General features: G+C 55.0%; 1 pseudogene; it reads right to left on the bottom strand.

Annotated features, from left to right (window-relative positions):
• Positions 1 to 730: 730 nt before the first annotated feature.
• LOC142292435 (uncharacterized) overlaps positions 731 to 17563 on the bottom strand; it is a 108851-nt pseudogene continuing 92018 nt past the window's right edge.

The raw sequence follows: 17563 nt of genomic DNA, 5'->3' as shown, positions 1-17563 counted from the left end.
ACGGGTTCATGCAGCTGGGTGTGAATCCCCTATTAAATCGATGGCTGGGCCATATATGACAAGCTTTTCTCCCCCCCATTCACCTTTTGTGCCCCCCTATTTCCTCATAGACTGTTGTTACGAGCAGGGCCCTCACTCCTCCTGGGATCTGAATTTTCTCATATTGACCCTATGAATTGTAAAGCGCTGCGGAATATGTTGGCGCTATATAAGTACAAATTATTATTTTTTATTTATTATTATTATTAGAAAGGAACCAAGAACACGTAACACGTCTCCTATTGGGTAATCTGGGAAAAGAGCTTATTCTGAGATATAGAGGTCTGTGTTTCATCATTTTATAATAAGCCAAGTCATCATGAATCACTGATGACCAGAAAGTCCCGTATCTAGGTACAGTTCTTACGCCATTTTGAGTCCTGCTATTTTGGATATCCTCATATGATACTGAATCCTGACCATAACATTCCCCCCTTTGGAGATAGTCAAAAATATTTCCCTACTGCCGTAGAGTCTATCGATCTGTCCTAATGCCGATGGTTACCTCAATTGCCTACGAGATAACCCTTCTCTTATGGATGAACCTCCTCACCCAACAGACCATGCATAGGAAGCCAGATCCTGTCCGTATGCTCCTGACCGTCCTCATGGCTATGTTCCACGCTGGCACACGTTATTCGGGGGGAATGGAGGTGGTGGTAGTCCTGTCATTAGTCCTCATTAATCAGGATTAGCTGCACTCAGCCTCATATTCCTCAGGCGGTGGTGGTGGGACATCATCAAAGGCAGCTTGCATGGTCATTGTCTGGTCCACAAGCTTGGACACCATCTTCATGGAGCTACACAGCACATAGTAAAGGCCAATACAACAGAAATTTAGACAAGTATTCCTAACTTGACAAGCGTCCTATTTTGAAAGGCAAAACCTGAAGTGGGTCCTAGTTGTTCAACATTTCCTTCTCGCGTGTCTGGTGTAATTTACAAAGCATTTTTGTTTACCGTTATTATGGGGAGGATTCAAAACCGGTTGCCACATGGTTTCTGGCTTTCAGTTCGTCAGGGACTCCTCTAGGGACACCCATTAAATCTGTGTAGACATCGGGAATTGTCTATTTTTACTGGTTAACAGGGACTCCTTATAGGGGCCCTTTTCTTGCAGTTTAATGGTGCAATGACAATAGTTGGGTGGGCGATGTACCCACTATTCATAATAGGGAGGATAGAAGTGGCTAGAGATTTGGCATCTTTTTGTGAGTGTTGTCTGATTAGAGCAGGGGTGGGGAACCTCCGGCCCGCGGGCCGTATACGGCCCGTGACGACTTTTTATGCGGCCCCCGGGCACATTCCCGGGGACCATTGTGCTTTGGTGGCAGCCGCGCTTTTCCCGGCTCCCGGCCCTTTAAATCTCACAGCCTTATGCCCTGTGGGTTGATGCTAGAATGTACGGGCTCTCTCCAGATCCTGACTTCCAGGACCTGACTGCAGCCCATACATTCTAGGCTTATCCCCGGCCTGTGTGCTCTGGTGGGCGGGTAAGCAGCACGCTGCGATAAAGTCACACAGAAGAGCTGCAGCAGGTCTACCAGCCTCCCGGACCTGCTGTGTGTGTGTGACTCTCCCTCCCCCTCACTGCGAGTACTCAACCCATCGCTGCCCCCCCCCCCCCCCCGCTCAGTGCTGTGTACCCCCTCGTACTGTGTGTACCCCCCAATGCTGTATGTACCCCCCAATGCTGTGTGTACCCCCTCGTGCTGTGTACCCCCTCGTGCTGTATGTACCCCCCAGTGCTGTGTGTACCCCCTAGTGCAGTGTGTACCCCCTAGTACAGTGTGTACCCTCTAGTACAGTGTGTGCGCCCTAGTACAGTGAGTACCCCCTAGTACAGTGAGTACCCCTTAATGATGTGTGTACCCCTTAATGCTGTGTGTACCCCTTAATGCTGTGTGTACCCCCTCGTGCTGTGTACCCCTTCGTGCTGTGTGTACCCCCCAATGCTGTGTGTACCCCCTCGTGCTGTGTACCCCCTCGTGCTGTATGTACCCCCCAATGCTGTGTGTACCCCCTAGTGCAGTGTGTACCCCCTAGTACAGTGAGTACCCCTTAATGCTGTGTACCCCTTAATGCTGTGTGTACCCCTTAATGCTGTGTGTACCCCCTCGTGCTGTGTACCCCCTAGTGCTGTGTACCCCCTAGTGCTGTGTACCCCCTAGTGCTGTGTACCCCCTAGTGCTGTGTACCCCCTAGTGCTGTGTACCCCCTCGTGCTGTGTACCTCCTAGTACAGTGTGTACCCCCCAGTGCTGTATGTACCCCCCAATGCTGTGTGTACCTCCTCGTGCTGTGTACCCCCTCGTGCTGTATGTACCCCCTAGTGCAGTGTGTACCCCCTAGTGCAGTGTGTACCCCCTAGTGCAGTGAGTACCCCCTAGTACAGTGAGTACCCCTTAATGCTGTGTGTACCCCCTCGTGCTGTGTGTACCCCCTCGTGCTGTGTGTACCCCCTCGTGCTGTGTACCCCCTCGTGCTGTATGTACCCCCTAGTGCAGTGTGTACCCCCTAGTGCAGTGTGTACCCCCTAGTGCAGTGAGTACCCCCTAGTACAGTGAGTACCCCTTAATGCTGTGTGTACCCCCTCGTGCTGTGTGTACCCCCTCGTGCTGTGTGTACCCCCTCGTGCTGTGTGTACCCCCTCGTGCTGTGTGTACCCCCTCGTGCTGTGTACCCCTTCATGCTGTGTACCTCCTAGTACAGTGTGTACCCCCCAGGTGCTGTGTGTACCCCCAGGTGCTGTGTGTACCCCCTAGTGCTGTGTGTACCCCCTAATGCTGTGTACACCCCAGTGCTGTGTACCCCCTCAGCGTGGTGTAACCCCTCACTGCTGTCCGTGCCCCCCCTAGTGCTGTCTGTACCCCCTGGGTGATGTCTATGCCCCCCCACCAGTGCTGTCCGCACCACCTAATGCTGTCCATGCTGCCACCAGTGCTGTCCATGCCACGGTGAGTGCTGCCTGTGCCCCCTTATGCTGTCCATGCTCCCCAGTGCTGTGTGCCACCCCTCAGTGCTCTTAACTCGCTACTGCTGTCTGTACCCTCCCACTGCTTTCTATGCTCCCCAGTTCGTGCTCTCCTGTTGATGTCTATGTTCCCCCAGACCTGTCTGTCTCCCTAGTGCTGCCACCCAGTGCAGTGCGTGCTGCCACCCAGTGCAGTGCGTGCTGCCACCCAGTGCAGTGCGTGCTGCCACCCAGTGCAGTGCGTGCTGCCACCCAGTGCAGTGCGTGCTGCCACCCAGTGCAGTGCGTGCTGCCACCCAGTGCTGTGCGTGTCCCCAGTCATGTCTGTGCCACCGCCAGGGCTGTCCATGCCCCCTACTGATGTATATGCCCCAGCCCCTCCTGTGATGTATATGCCCCAGCCCCTCCTGTGATGTATATGCCCCAGCCCCTCCTGTGATGTATATGCCTCAGCCCCTCCTGTGATGTATATGCCCCAGCCCCTCCTGTGATGTATATGCCCCAGCCCCTCCTGTGATGTATATGCCCCAGCCCCTCCTGTGATGTATATGCCCCAGGCCCTCCTGTGATGTATATGCCCCAGCCCCTCCTGTGATGTATATGCCCCAGCCCCTCCTGTGATGTGTACTCCCAGTGTCTCCTGTAATTTATGCGCCCTGGCCCCTCCTGTGATGTGTATGCCCCCAGCATCTCCAGACAGAGACAAACCTGGAAAAGCAGCTGTGAGAAACAAGATGATCAATATCACCGAACATCACAATCGCACCAAAGAGAAGCAGCTCCGGCCACCACAGTAGGGGTGAGTTAATTAATCGTTTGACCAAATATAGCAGGGTTATTTTTCAGGTTGATAATGTTGTGCGGCCCCCAAAGGTTAGTAGGAAATTCCAAATGGCCCCCGGCAGTAAAAAGGTTCCCCACCCCTGGATTAGAGTAACGGGATTATATGCATTTAAAGGGAAGATGTCATCCAAAAAAAAAATTTTCAATAACTGAAAAAATGTAAAGTATTAATGTTTTGTTTAAATATTGTTTGTTTATAATTGAGCAAAATGTAAATTTTTTTAAAAAGTTTGATATGTTTCGCTATTAAACACTAGAGGGAGCAACTGCTGAACCTGCTGCAGAGCTACTGTAGAACATACAAGCTGGAATGCAGCATGACTCGCACAGCACCGGGACGCATGCACTGCAGGGAGGCCGGTCAACCTACTGCTCCTCTTCTGTGGGACTGGAGCGCAGGGCAGCTCTCTTATTCTGCCCACAAAGTACGTTCTCAGTATACTGGCACAGGCCAGTGTGGCGCCCCAGGACCTGGTCGCCACAACAGCATTGCCCTCCCAAAGGGTTAATGCTGAGCCTGGAGGTAATTGGGAGATCTATTGGCCAGTAAGTTAACACCCAACACAGTTCTCCCTCCGGCCAGCAGGGGGAGCTCTGAACCTGGAACTTCAGGGAGCATTCCTTAAGTCTGGCTGAAGGGAGGAAGTAGTGGTTAGTCCGGAGACAGGAGTGAAAGAGTGCAGACGCAGAGTAGTGCTGCCTTGTGGAACTGGGGCCTAGAGCTGGAATAGCTTGGCCCAGTGAAGCAAGAGGTGCAGAGAGGCATAGAGAAGACTCGGACATCGGAGTCTGTGGTTGCCAGGGCATAAAATCCATCCCTGGTGGCTGAATCCGGAGGGCAGGGGAGCTGCAAGCCCCTGGCCCAGAAGCAAACTGAGGGTACAGCTGCATCCCAAGGGCCTGGTGTGGACTCCAGCAGTGAAGCACCAGAGAGGCCTGCGCAGTCTACCCCACAGAAGAAGGGACGAACAACAAGTCCCAGCAGCAAGAGGGCAATTGCTAACCCAAAGTGCAGTGTCCTAAACAGCAAAGAAAGATTAAGGAGTAGGCCTCATACTCAACTGGCCAAAGATCACCCCAGGCACTTCCAGGCCGGCCGGACCATCTTTACCATCTGTGACGGTCTCCCTGGACTAAACTACTGCCGAGTAAAAGAGGAGAAGGTAAAGAGACTACTGTTTGTGCCTGTTTCTTTCATTGCTTGTCGGCCCTGCACTGTGCTAGTCACACAACACCATAGACTTCCACAAGCACCAACTGTGTCCCGGGGCACCGCTCCACCTGTGGGGAGCAGTACCACCATTGCTGCCACTTCATCACCCCGGAGGCCTTACACAGCAGCGGCGGCTTAATAGCCGCATACCACAGGTGGCGTCACGAACACAAACTTAAAGTCATCAGCCACATATTATACTGACACCCACCAGGGCCACGGAGCCGGGCCCAGCCACCACTGACTACCACCGGACTAGTCCGGCCCGGCACTGGGTGTCCCATAGCCCTGGGGTGGGCGAGTCAACTTTTGGCGTCACGAACAGGATTTCGTGCCCGGTCCCACCGGGTACTGTGCGCCTGCAGGAATTGTGCTTAAAAGACTGTGTACTGGTTGTAAATTGCCGCCGCCATTAGCCGCGCCGAGCGCAGGAAGAAGGGGGGCGTGCCTGACAAAGAGCGCGAAGGGAGCGCGCCATCAGAGCAGAGCGCTGTTAACCCCGCGCGACCCAGAAGAAAATTTGAAAAGTGAACGGAGCCTGGTAAGGTTCACTAAGGGGGAGGAAGATGTCCGACTCAGAGGGAGAGCAGGTGGCTGCCATCGCCCAAGGCGCCGCAGCACCGGCCGAAGCAGTCCCAGTCGCCGTCGCCCCAGCCCCCACTGTAGCGCCGGTAATACCGATCACCATGCCGTACATACCGGGAGCAGAATGGCTGCCGCAGTACTCCGGGGAGTCCCATACCTTGAGCGACTTCAGAGAAAGCCTGCACAGCTTATTCCGGGTGTATCCTCTGACTGAGAGCCAGAAGGTGGGCATATTAATGGGGCAGCTATCCGGCGCGGCCCAGCGTGAAGTGAAGTCCTGGCCTGATACAGATAAAGGGACAGCAGCCCAGATACTGGCCAAGCTGAAGAGTACTTTTGACACCCGCACCGCAGCAGAGATAAAGATGAGATTCTTTGGGTGCAAGCAGCGGGCCACAGACAGCATACGGGACTATGCCTTAAACCTGCAGGAGGCCCTGAAAGCAGTTAAACAGGTGGACCCAGAGAGTGTGCGTGAAGGAGACAAACTCCTAACCGAGCAGTTCATAGAGGGGCTCCTGTCAGATGCCCACAGGACCCAGCTGCGTATCATGGTCCTGCAGAACCCTGCTCTGGACTTTGCAAAGTTTAAGGACCAGGCCATCCGGGTACTGAGAGAATCTACACCGAATGACCCAGTACCCCTCCGGCCTCTTGCTATCACGTACCCTGGGGTGGTGCCTGCAACACGAGCCACTGCAGGGGCCGAGGCGCAGTCCCTGGATAAGGATCCCACTGCAGAGCTCAGACAGCAGGTCCAGGAGCTGACCAAGACTGTAGCTGCCCTTGCCAAGACCGTGCAGTCTCTACAAGTGACCCCATCGCCTGCAAGAATCGAGTTGGCCTCCAGCCCAGATGACGTCCCCTGGATGCGACAGAGGAGGATTCCGCCGACCCGAGGAAAAGACACAGACCGGTATGATTCAACGGGACAACCGATCTGCCGCCGCTGCAGCCAGGCGGCCCACATTGCACGACACTGTCTGTCACAAACCACCGGGGGGGTCACTCAGAAATCCCCCGCGCTGGCTACCAGTACGTCACAATCGGGGGGTAACAAGTGGGGGTCACCCCTCCTTTATACCTCCCGACCGACAGACAGAGCACGTGACGCGCTCTCTAGCGCCCCTCTTATAGTCAGGCCAATTATGGAATTGCCCGACCATAAGCAAGGAGGCCGCTATACTACTTATGCCGATTATTGAAGGGTCCCCGGTGAGAGTAAGGTATATATTCCCCCGACCTCCGCGGGCGGAATATATAAAATCTCCCCGAATCTCACTGGCCTCCCCACAATAATCCTTGGCACAATTCGCTGCCACCAACCGATTTACGGTAACTATTAGCCGAACACACAGACGTGGGATTCAAGATCGAGATAACAGAACAGCCCAAGATTAATTATATAATTTAATCAGCCTAAAGCACACTAGAAACTACAATATATACAATAGGGAATCTACAGAATATACATATGTCAGAGTACAGTTACAATCAAAGCATGGGTTACAAACAGGCATACACAGTTCCAGCAGTTACCTTGTTGCGTCTGGCCACAGGGGGGCGCTGTATTCAGGTTTCTAGGATCCTTCCCACAGATGTTTCCTACACGTGCCCCCAGCGAAAAGAACACTGGAAAATGGCCGAAGTAGGGTTATCAACCTGGGCAAATCCAGGTCCCCTCCTACCTTAGTGACCTCAGAGGGAGCACTGCTCCACCCCTGGCTTGAGTTATGGACAATCCACAACATGGAATATGGGCCATAACTTTGCCTGGGAGCGTCGTAGGCGGACGCCAATGCTCTCATTGTGACAGTTATGAATTTAGCTACAGAACGAGGGGACTCATGACCTGTCTGCCAGTTCCCCATTGGCTGATATCACGCCTGGGGCATTTCCCAATGTCCTGCTCCCATAAAAAGGGTGTGCCGGCATCGTCCGCATGCGGAGACACCATTTTTATGGTTGCCATATTTATCGGAAATATGGCTTGCGAGATATGAACCATTTTTTACTGGAGTCGTTCTGTCTGGCTATTTCCATAGCCTTGCTAACTAGCTAGCAGCCCCCACTACAGGGTCACGGCAGGGAGTCATCCTGTGTCCATTGTCCCCACATCACCTAATTTCCATATCACAGGACATGGCCATGGAGGTGTAAGTGGAACACTGAGAACAAGAAGGGAGGGGGGCACTGCCAGGGAGTGATGAGGGATTATGACTGGAGTCATAATTCATCTTCATATCCCGGGATTTGCCTCACACCTCCCCCCTTTTGAGGGCGCTAGGGGGCAGCACACTCCGGTGTTCCCCCGTGCGCCCGTCCGCGACCTCTCCTTGTCGGGACAGCCCGTCTGCGTTACCGTGGTCACGGCCCCTTTTGTGGCGAATGGTGAAGTTGTATTGCTGGAGCGCAAGGCTCCATCGCAACAATCGCCCATTCGTCCCAGAGACGGTGTGCAACCAGCTGAGGGGATTGTGGTCCGTCTCCACGATGAAGGGGCGCCCGTATAGATAGGGTTGCAGACGCTGCAGGGCCCACACTATGGCCAGGCACTCCTTCTCCATCGTGGAATAGGCAACTTCCCTTGGTAACAGCTTCCTGCTCAGGTACAAGACTGGGTGCTCTTGGCTCGCAGAGTCCACCTGGCTGAGCACCGCACCGAGGCCGAAGTCACTGGCGTCGGTCTGTACTACAAACGGCCGCGTGAAGTCGGCTGCCTGTAGCACGGGCGGGCTGGACAGGGCGTCCTTTAGGGCCCGGAAGGCTGTCTCGCAGTCCATTGTCCAATCGACTGCAGAGGGCAGCTTCTTCTTGGTGAGGTCCGTCTAGGGCTTTGCCAGGCTACTATAGCGTGGAACAAACCTCCTATAGTACCCGGCGGTCCCTAAGAAGGACATCACCTGCTTCTTGGTCCTGGGGGTGGGCCAGGATGCGATGGCCTCCACTTTCTCAGGCTCGGGCTTCAGTGTTCTCCCACCTACCCGGTGACCGAGGTACTGGACCTCGCTCATGGCCAGCTGACACTTTCCCGGCTTGATGGTCAAACCTGCCCGGTGGATCCGCCTGAGCACCTGTGCTAGATGCTCTAGGTGGTCCTCCCAGGTGGGACTGAAGACGGCAATGTCATCCAGGTACGCGGCCGCGTACCCTTCAAGTCCCTTGAGCAGGGTGTTGACCATCCGCTGGAAAGTGGCAGGGGCATTCCTCATCCCGAATGGCATCACCGTGGACTCGTACAGTCCAAATGGGGTAATAAAGGCAGAGCGTTCCCTGGCCTTGCGAGTCAGGGGGATCTGCCAATATCCCCGGCTCAGGTCCATGATGGTCAGGTACTGAGCCCCGGCCAACTGATCGAGCAGGTCATCGATGCGTGGCATTGGGTACGCATCGGCGACCGTGACAGCATTGAGCCCCCTGTAGTCCACGCAGAACCGAGTGGTTCGGTCCTTCTTAGGGACGAGGACTACAGGCGAGGCCCAAGCGCTGTTGGATGCCTGGATCACCCCCAGCTTCAGCATCTCGTCAATCTCCTGGCGCATGTGTTGCTGCACCTCCAGGGAGACCCGATATGCTGAACGCCGGATCGGGGGATGATCCCCAGTGTCCACGTGATGGACAGCCAAGTCAGTCCTTCCGGGCTGGTTGGTAAACAACCCCCGGAAGGGGTGTAGGGTGGCCCACAGCTGGGACCGTTGGTCCTCCAAGAGCTGGTGGCCAACCTCCACATCCTCAATGGATCCGCCTGCCCTAACCTGGGCTAGCATATCCAAGAGGGTTTCCGCTTCTCCCTCCTCGGGCAGGTTGCACACGGGGAGCGCACATGCCTCCCGCTCATGATGTGCCTTCATCATGTTCACATGGAAGGGCTTCCGCCTTCCACGGGCAGGGTCCAGGGTGACCAGGTACGTCACAGGGTTGAGCTGCTGGTACACGAGGTATGGGCCTTCCCAGGCTGCCTGAAGCTTGTCCTGTGGTACGGGGACCAGTACCCACACCTCTTGACCCACTTGGTAGGTCCTCTCACAAGCGTTCTGGTCGTACCAACGCTTCTGATCGGCCTGGGCTTGAGCCATATTGTCGTGTACCAGTTGCGTCAAGGCCTGCATTTTGTCCCGGAAGCGCATGACATACTCGATAACCGACACTCCAGGGGTGGCCAAATCCCCTTCCCAAGCCTCTTTCACCAGAGCCAGGGGGCCCCGCACACGTCGCCCGTACAGGAGCTCAAACGGTGAGAATCCTGTTGAGGCCTGTGGAACCTCCCGGTAAGCAAATAACAGGTGTGGGAGATACCGCTCCCAGTCACGCCCATGGGAGTCGACCAACATCTTAAGCATCTGCTTTAAGGTGCCATTGAACCGCTCGCACAGGCCATTAGTCTGTGGATGGTACGGGCTGGCCACCAGATGTCGCACCTGGACTTGCTTACAGAGGGCCTCCATCAGCTGGGACATGAATTGGGTCCCCCGGTCAGTGAGCATTTCCTGGGGAAAACCCACTCGGGAGAAAATCTCCAGCAATGCGGTGGCCACCTTGTCAGCCCGAATGGACGACAAGGCCACTGCTTCTGGGTACCGGGTGGCATAGTCCACTACCGTCAGTATGAAGCGTTTCCCGGAGCTGCTGGGGATGGCCAGCGGGCCGACCAGATCCACAGCCACCCTCCTGAAAGGCTCATCGATGATTGGCAGAGATACTAGTGGGGCTTTGGGGTGTGGCCCCGCCTTCCCCACTCTCTGACAGGTTTCACACGAACGGCAGTAGGCAGCCACATCGGCCCCCATTTTTGGCCAGTAGAAATGCTGGTTTAACCTGGCCTTGGTCTTAGCGATCCCTAGGTGTCCGGCCATCGGAATCTCATGTGCGATCCGCAACAACTCCGTCCGGAACGGATAGGGTACCACCAACTGTCGGTCCCTGGGCCACGCCTCCGGTGAACCCTGCTGGACCGTGGCCCGGTACAGCCGTCCTTGGTCCCAGACCACTCGCTCCGGGTCCGAGTCCGAGGGAGGCTGTGCCGCCTGCTCCTTAAGAGCTTTCAGGCTGTCGTCAGCTTCTAACGCTGCCTGAAACCCCTGACTAGATGTGGCCAGAATCGACGAGACTGTCACATCTTCAGTCAGTACCCCGGGACCTGTGTCCTGGCCTCCACCTGACTCGGCTGCCACTTGGTCAGAAGGGGAAGAGCTATCGGACCTCCGGGAGGCCCCTTGGCTTCCAGCACTCCCACTGCGGGTGACAGCGGCCACAGCCGCTGCGACCGTGGGTCGTGCCTGCTCCTCCTCCGTTCCTGACCAAGTCGCCGGTTCAGGCAGACCTACCTGGCTTCCTGACACCCCGGTTGTGGGGGAACCATGCACCGAGATCTTACCTGGGAGCACTTCCGCTCCTGGACCGGCCCCAATCTCACCTGCCTGTTCCCCTCCTGCAGCAACAGAACCCCGCTGTGAAATCTCTGGGGACCCCACATTTGCTGTGGTAGCCCCCACCCCACACACTGGTCCTCCCCCTGCAGCACCCTGCTCTCTGCTTATCCCTGCAGAGGGCAACAGATCCCAGCTCACAGGCTGATTACTTGTAGAGGCATTGTCACACCTTTCTCTGACCCCCTCCCCTGTCACAGCTGCAGCTGTGTGTGTGTCTATGGTGTCTGTGCAAGCAGAAATATCAGAGTTCACTCCCTCCTCCCTTACATCATTCATAGATAACACATTAACATTGTCCGGAGGCATGTCAGTACTGGCTGAAGGTTCAGCCCTTGGTTGGGGCCCAAACTGGGAGGTTATCTGCCCCAAATCTGTCCCAAGTAGCACGTTTGCGGGGATCCGATCAGTTACCCCCACCTCCCTCACCCCTCGCCCTGCGCCCCAGTCCACATAAATGTCAGCAACAGGCAGCGCCGGGTCAATGCCTCCAATCCCGGAGACAGCGAGGGTTTTTCCAGGGATCAAGTCTTGGGGGGACACCATCTCAGGCCGCACCAGAGTCACCTCCGAGGCGCTGTCTCGCAGTCCTATGGTCACAGACCGGCCGACGGTGACAGGTTGGAAGCTGTCCAGGGACCTACCACCACCCCCACCCACACAATACACCTTGGGCGGCCCTTGGGACGGGGACGGAGCCGGGGCCTTGGGACGCTGAGGGCACATGGCCTTGAAGTGTCCAGGTAGGTTGCACTGGTGGCACCGTCTTGGTTCCGCCACGGGCCTGGAGAGGGGAGTTGAGGGGGACACCCCCTGCAGTCTAGGGGCAGGTGGGGCAGTCGCAGAATTCATCTTACCCCCTCTCCAGGTGCTGCTGGTGGCCGCTCTCCTGGCCTCAGGGGCCCGGTTGTTGGTGTAGTCATCGGCAAGGGCAGCTGTAGCCGTGGACCCCTTTGGCTTCTGGTCTCGGATGAACTGGCGGAGATCCTCAGGGCAGTTCCACAAGAGTTGCTCCGTGATGAACAAGTCCAGGATCTCCGGTCCGGTGGAAAGCTGCAGGCCTTGGGTCCAGTGGTCGGCAGCTCGGGCAAGTGCCCGCCTGTGGTCAGCCCAGGAGTCCTTTGGTCCCTTCTGCAGGGTCCGGAACTTCTTGCGGTAGGACTCCGGAGTGAGGTTGTACTGTTGGATCAGGGCCCGCTTGATGGTGTCGTAGCCCTGATCTGCCTCAGCAGGCAAGTCCCCAAGGATATCCAGGGCCTTACCCCTTAAACGGGGGGTCAGGTATTTGGCCCACTGGTCCTTGTCCAGATGGTGCTGCAGGCAAGTCCGTTCAAAAGCAGTCAAGAAAGAGTCCAAGTCTCCATCCTTCTCCAGCACTGGGAAGTCCTCAACACGGACCTTTGGAAGTTTGGTGTCTCGAAGGTCACATGTGGCTGATGAGGGCCGGAGCTGAGCTAGCTGCAGCTGGTAGTCACGGTCTGCCTGTCGCTCTCGCTCTTCACGCGCTGCCTGCCGCTCTCGCTCCGCAGCCTCACGCTCTGCGTGCCGCTCCGCAGCCTCAGCGTCACGCGCTGCCTGCCGCTCTGCCCTGCGCTCTGCCAGGAGTTCCTTGTAGCCCTTCTGGTCTCCAGCCTGGAGAAGGGCCATAGCCATTTGAAGAAGGCTATCCGAGCCTCCCAGGCTCGGTGGAATGGCACGTGGTGATCTGCGGCACGCTGCAGAGCTAGGCGATTCACTGTCCCTTTCAGAGCGGAGGGCTGGCATCTGGCTCGTTGAGGAACCTTGGGTGAGCTGCTCCTCATCTTGTCCATAATTGCCAGGTTGTGCAATGTCCTCGGCAGAACGGTTTTCTGGCGTCGAGCTCCTGGAGGACTCGTGGGCAACCTCCTCATTGCTGTCCACAGCACCGTCCTCCCTCTCTTCGGCTCCTGCCTTAGCATTGGCCAGTTGCATAGCTCTGCTCCTGGTGCCATCAGCCATTCTTGCAGACTTTTGGTCACTGACACAGAACTGACACCTGATGCCTCCACACACCTTACAGTATCTGCACTCTGACACTCTAGTGTTGAGCTAGTCTGAAGACCCCAGCAGCCACAGCTGCTGCAGGCAGTCTTTAGTGTCTGGGAGTATGGGTCTCACACTCACACACACTATTATCTCGATCCCACCGCTTGCCACCAATATGTCACAAACCACCGGGGGGGTCACTCAGAAATCCCCCGCGCTGGCTACCAGTACGTCACAATCGGGGGGTAACAAGTGGGGGTCACCCCTCCTTTATACCTCCCGACCGACAGACAGAGCACGTGACGCGCTCTCTAGCGCCCCTCTTATAGTCAGGCCAATTATGGAATTGCCCGACCATAAGCAAGGAGGCCGCTATACTACTTATGCCGATTATTGAAGGGTCCCCGGTGAGAGTAAGGTATATATTCCCCCGACCTCCGCGGGCGGAATATATAAAATCTCCCCGAATCTCACTGGCCTCCCCACAATAATCCTTGGCACAATTCGCTGCCACCAACCGATTTACGGTAACTATTAGCCGAACACACAGACGTGGGATTCAAGATCGAGATAACAGAACAGCCCAAGATTAATTATATAATTTAATCAGCCTAAAGCACACTAGAAACTACAATATATACAATAGGGAATCTACAGAATATACATATGTCAGAGTACAGTTACAATCAAAGCATGGGTTACAAACAGGCATACACAGTTCCAGCAGTTACCTTGTTGCGTCTGGCCACAGGGGGGCGCTGTACCCAGGTTTCTAGGATCCTTCCCACAGATGTTTCCTACACGTGCCCCCAGCGAAAAGAACACTGGAAAATGGCCGAAGTAGGGTTATCAACCTGGGCAAATCCAGGTCCCCTCCTACCTTAGTGACCTCAGAGGGAGCACTGCTCCACCCCTGGCTTGAGTTATGGACAATCCACAACATGGAATATGGGCCATAACCTTGCCTGGGAGCGTCGTAGGCGGACGCCAATGCTCTCATTGTGACAGTTATGAATTTAGCTACAGAACGAGGGGACTCATGACCTGTCTGCCAGTTCCCCATTGGCTGATATCACGCCTGGGGCATTTCCCAATGTCCTGCTCCCATAAAAAGGGTGTGCCGGCATCGTCCGCATGCGGAGACACCATTTTTATGGTTGCCATATTTATCGGAAATATGGCTTGCGAGATATGAACCATTTTTTACTGGAGTCGTTCTGTCTGGCTATTTCCATAGCCTTGCTAACTAGCTAGCAGCCCCCACTACAGGGTCACGGCAGGGAGTCATCCTGTGTCCATTGTCCCCACATCACCTAATTTCCATATCACAGGACATGGCCATGGAGGTGTAAGTGGAACACTGAGAACAAGAAGGGAGGGGGGCACTGCCAGGGAGTGATGAGGGATTATGACTGGAGTCATAATTCATCTTCATATCCCGGGATTTGCCTCACACTGTCCTTTAAATGGGCCGAGCCTGGGGCCAGGAGCCAACCCCCAGGTGTAAGGAAGCCCGGCTCAAACCCCAGCCGCAGCAAGTATGTGGGAGGACGACCGGTCCTTCCCATTGTGCTGGATGGGATCCCTTTGAATGCCCTCCTGGATACGGGGTCCCAGGTAACAACCATCCCTTATAAACTGTACAAAAGATATTGGGCTGATTCAGACATTGACCATGGCCCAGATGATGATTTAACGATTGTGGCCAGTAATGGTCAGCCCTTACCTCAAATTGGGTATAAAGAAGTAACCATTAAAGTGGGGCGGGTGGAATTGCCATGTCAGGGGATGATAATTGTAGATATTGATCGCAAAGAATCTGACCCACTGCTAACCATTGGTACAAATGTGATAGAAAATTGTATTGCCGAAGTGATAATTTTGTTGCAGCAGGCGTCTGAAACTGCCAGCTCCGGGCAGCAGCGTGCCCTACAGAGGGAGATCAGAGCCCTGATGAGGAGGCAGCAGGTAGAGCTGGCCGGAGGAGAAATTGGCAGTGTGAGGGTAAGTGACCCCCTCCCCATTGCAATACCCCCAAGAAGTGAAATGTTGATATGGTGTCGGGCAGCAATAGGCCTCAAGGGTCAGGATTACCATGCCTTGGTAGAACCGGTGTATTCAGACAGTAGGCCTGGAGTCCTGGTAGCCAGAGGGGTAGCGGACGTCCGCAAGGGGAGAGTGCCCGTCCGTGTCCTGAATTGTGGGGAGGAGGAGGCCAAATTGCCCCGGTACGCCACTGTAGCAAAACTGTACACTGTCAGCAACAATACCATCAAAGCAGTGGAACCCTTGATCCCGTCCGACCAGGCGGAAGACAATGGCTCCAAGGGGCAGCTGGAAGACTGGTGCCAAAAATTACATGTAGGCACCGACTCCACCCCCTCGCACCAAAAGCATGGGGTTTACCGGGTGGTACAGGAGTACGAGCGGGTCTTCAGCAAACACCCCCTAGATTTTGGGCAGGTGAAAGGGGTTAAACATCAAATCCCCACGGGTGATCATCATCCCATTAAAGAGAGATACCGCCCTGTACCCCCCGCACAGTATCAGTGTGCCAAGGAAATGTTACGAGAAATGAAGGAGGCTGGGGTTATCAGAGATAGTTGTAGCCCCTGGGCAGCTCCACTAGTGCTCGTAAAGAAAAAAGATGGTACAATGAGAATGTGTGTAGATTACAGGCAAATTAACCGCATTACACATAAAGATGCTTATCCACTGCCCAGAATAGAGGAGTCACTAACAGCCTTAAAGTCAGCTAACTATTTCTCCACCTTGGATCTCACCAGTGGGTATTGGCAGGTTCCCGTGGCAGAGGCGGACAAGGAGAAGACTGCATTCACGACACCAATGGGCCTCTGTGAGTTCAATTGTATGCCATTCGGGCTCTGCAACGCCCCAGGGACATTCCAAAGGTTGATGGAGTGCTGCTTGGGCCACCACAACTTTGAAACCGTGCTGTTGTACCTGGATGACGTCATAGTCTACTCCAAGACTTATGAGGACCACCTGAAGCACTTAGCAGAAGTGTTTGAGTCCTTGTCGAAATATGGCCTGAAGATCAAGCCGTCTAAATGTCACCTCTTGAAGCCAAAGGTACAGTACCTGGGTCATGTGGTCAGCGCAGAAGGTGTGGCAACTGATCCGGAGAAAGTCACTGTAATCAAGGACTGGCCAAGACCCACCACAGTGAAGGAGGTGCGGCAGTTCCTTGGACTGGTGGGCTACTACCGAAGGTTCATTGATGGTTTCACCAAGATAGCAGCGCCCCTTCAAGATCTCCTGGTGGGCCAGCCAAAGCAGGCTAAGAAGCAGAGCCCTCCATTTGAATGGAGCAGCCAACTAGAGACATCCTTTGTCCGGCTGAAAGGGGCTCTCACGGGAGAAGAAATTCTGTCCTACCCTGACTACAGCCAACCGTTTGTACTGTATACAGACGCCAGCAACGTGGGACTGGGAGCAGTTCTGTCCCAGGTACAGGGAGGCAGAGAGAGGGTGATAGCGTACGCCAGTAGGAAGCTTCGGCCCACAGAAAGGAATCCAGAAAACTACAGTTCCTTCAAGCTGGAGTTCCTCGCTATTGTTTGGGCAGTGACTGAACGCTTCAAGCACTATCTGGCATCGGCCAAGTTCACCATCTTCACGGACAACAATCCGTTGACACACCTGGCAACAGCCAAGTTAGGTGCGTTGGAACAGCGATGGATGGCCCGGCTGTCTAACTTTGACTTTACCATCAAGTATCGGGCTGGCAAGAAGAATAACAATGCTGATGCGCTGTCCAGAATGCCTCCCTTACCCGAGTCTGGAGAAGACCTGGATGAACTCGAAGAGATAGAGTTACCGGCTTTCCATCACCAAGGTGTTTCCCAGTGTGAGCATGCTGTGGGAGTGAAGCGCCCAAGCCAGCACGAGGTCTCAGTCAACCCATTACTCCACCATAATTGGGAAGAGACACAGAACGGTGACCCGGCCGTGCGATTGGTCAAAGAGAAGCTAGCGCAAGCTGAGACCCATCTTGGCCCAGACGCTCCCGAGGAAGCCCAGCAGCTGTGGAAGGAGAGGGGACGACTGTTCACCTACCAAGGCAAGCTCTGCAAGAGATATGTTAACTGGCGAACGAATGAACTCGTCTGGCAGATAGTGGTCCCACAGAGGGATGCTCCAATGGTCCTAGCAGCTTATCATGATAACGCAGGACACTTCGGGTGGAAGAAGTTGGAGACCCTACTCCGTGATCGGTTCTACTGGGTGCACATGAGGAAGATGATCGAGAAGTGGTGCCGAGACTGTGGTCCATGTAACCTGAGGCGGAAAGATGATGCCAGTCAAAGGTCTCCCCTACAGCCAATTGTCACGAAGCAGCCCCTGGAGTTGGTGGCCCTGGATCACGTGAAGTTAACACCAAGCCGGTCAGGCTATGTGTACGCCCTCACCATTGTGGACCATTACTCCCGTTTCCTGGTAGTAGTGCCCGTGA

The sequence above is a fragment of the Anomaloglossus baeobatrachus genome, chromosome 2, assembly GCF_048569485.1.
Source record: "Anomaloglossus baeobatrachus isolate aAnoBae1 chromosome 2, aAnoBae1.hap1, whole genome shotgun sequence".
Lineage (NCBI taxonomy): Eukaryota > Metazoa > Chordata > Amphibia > Anura > Aromobatidae > Anomaloglossus > Anomaloglossus baeobatrachus.
This window is presented reverse-complemented; position numbering and strand designations above follow the sequence as displayed.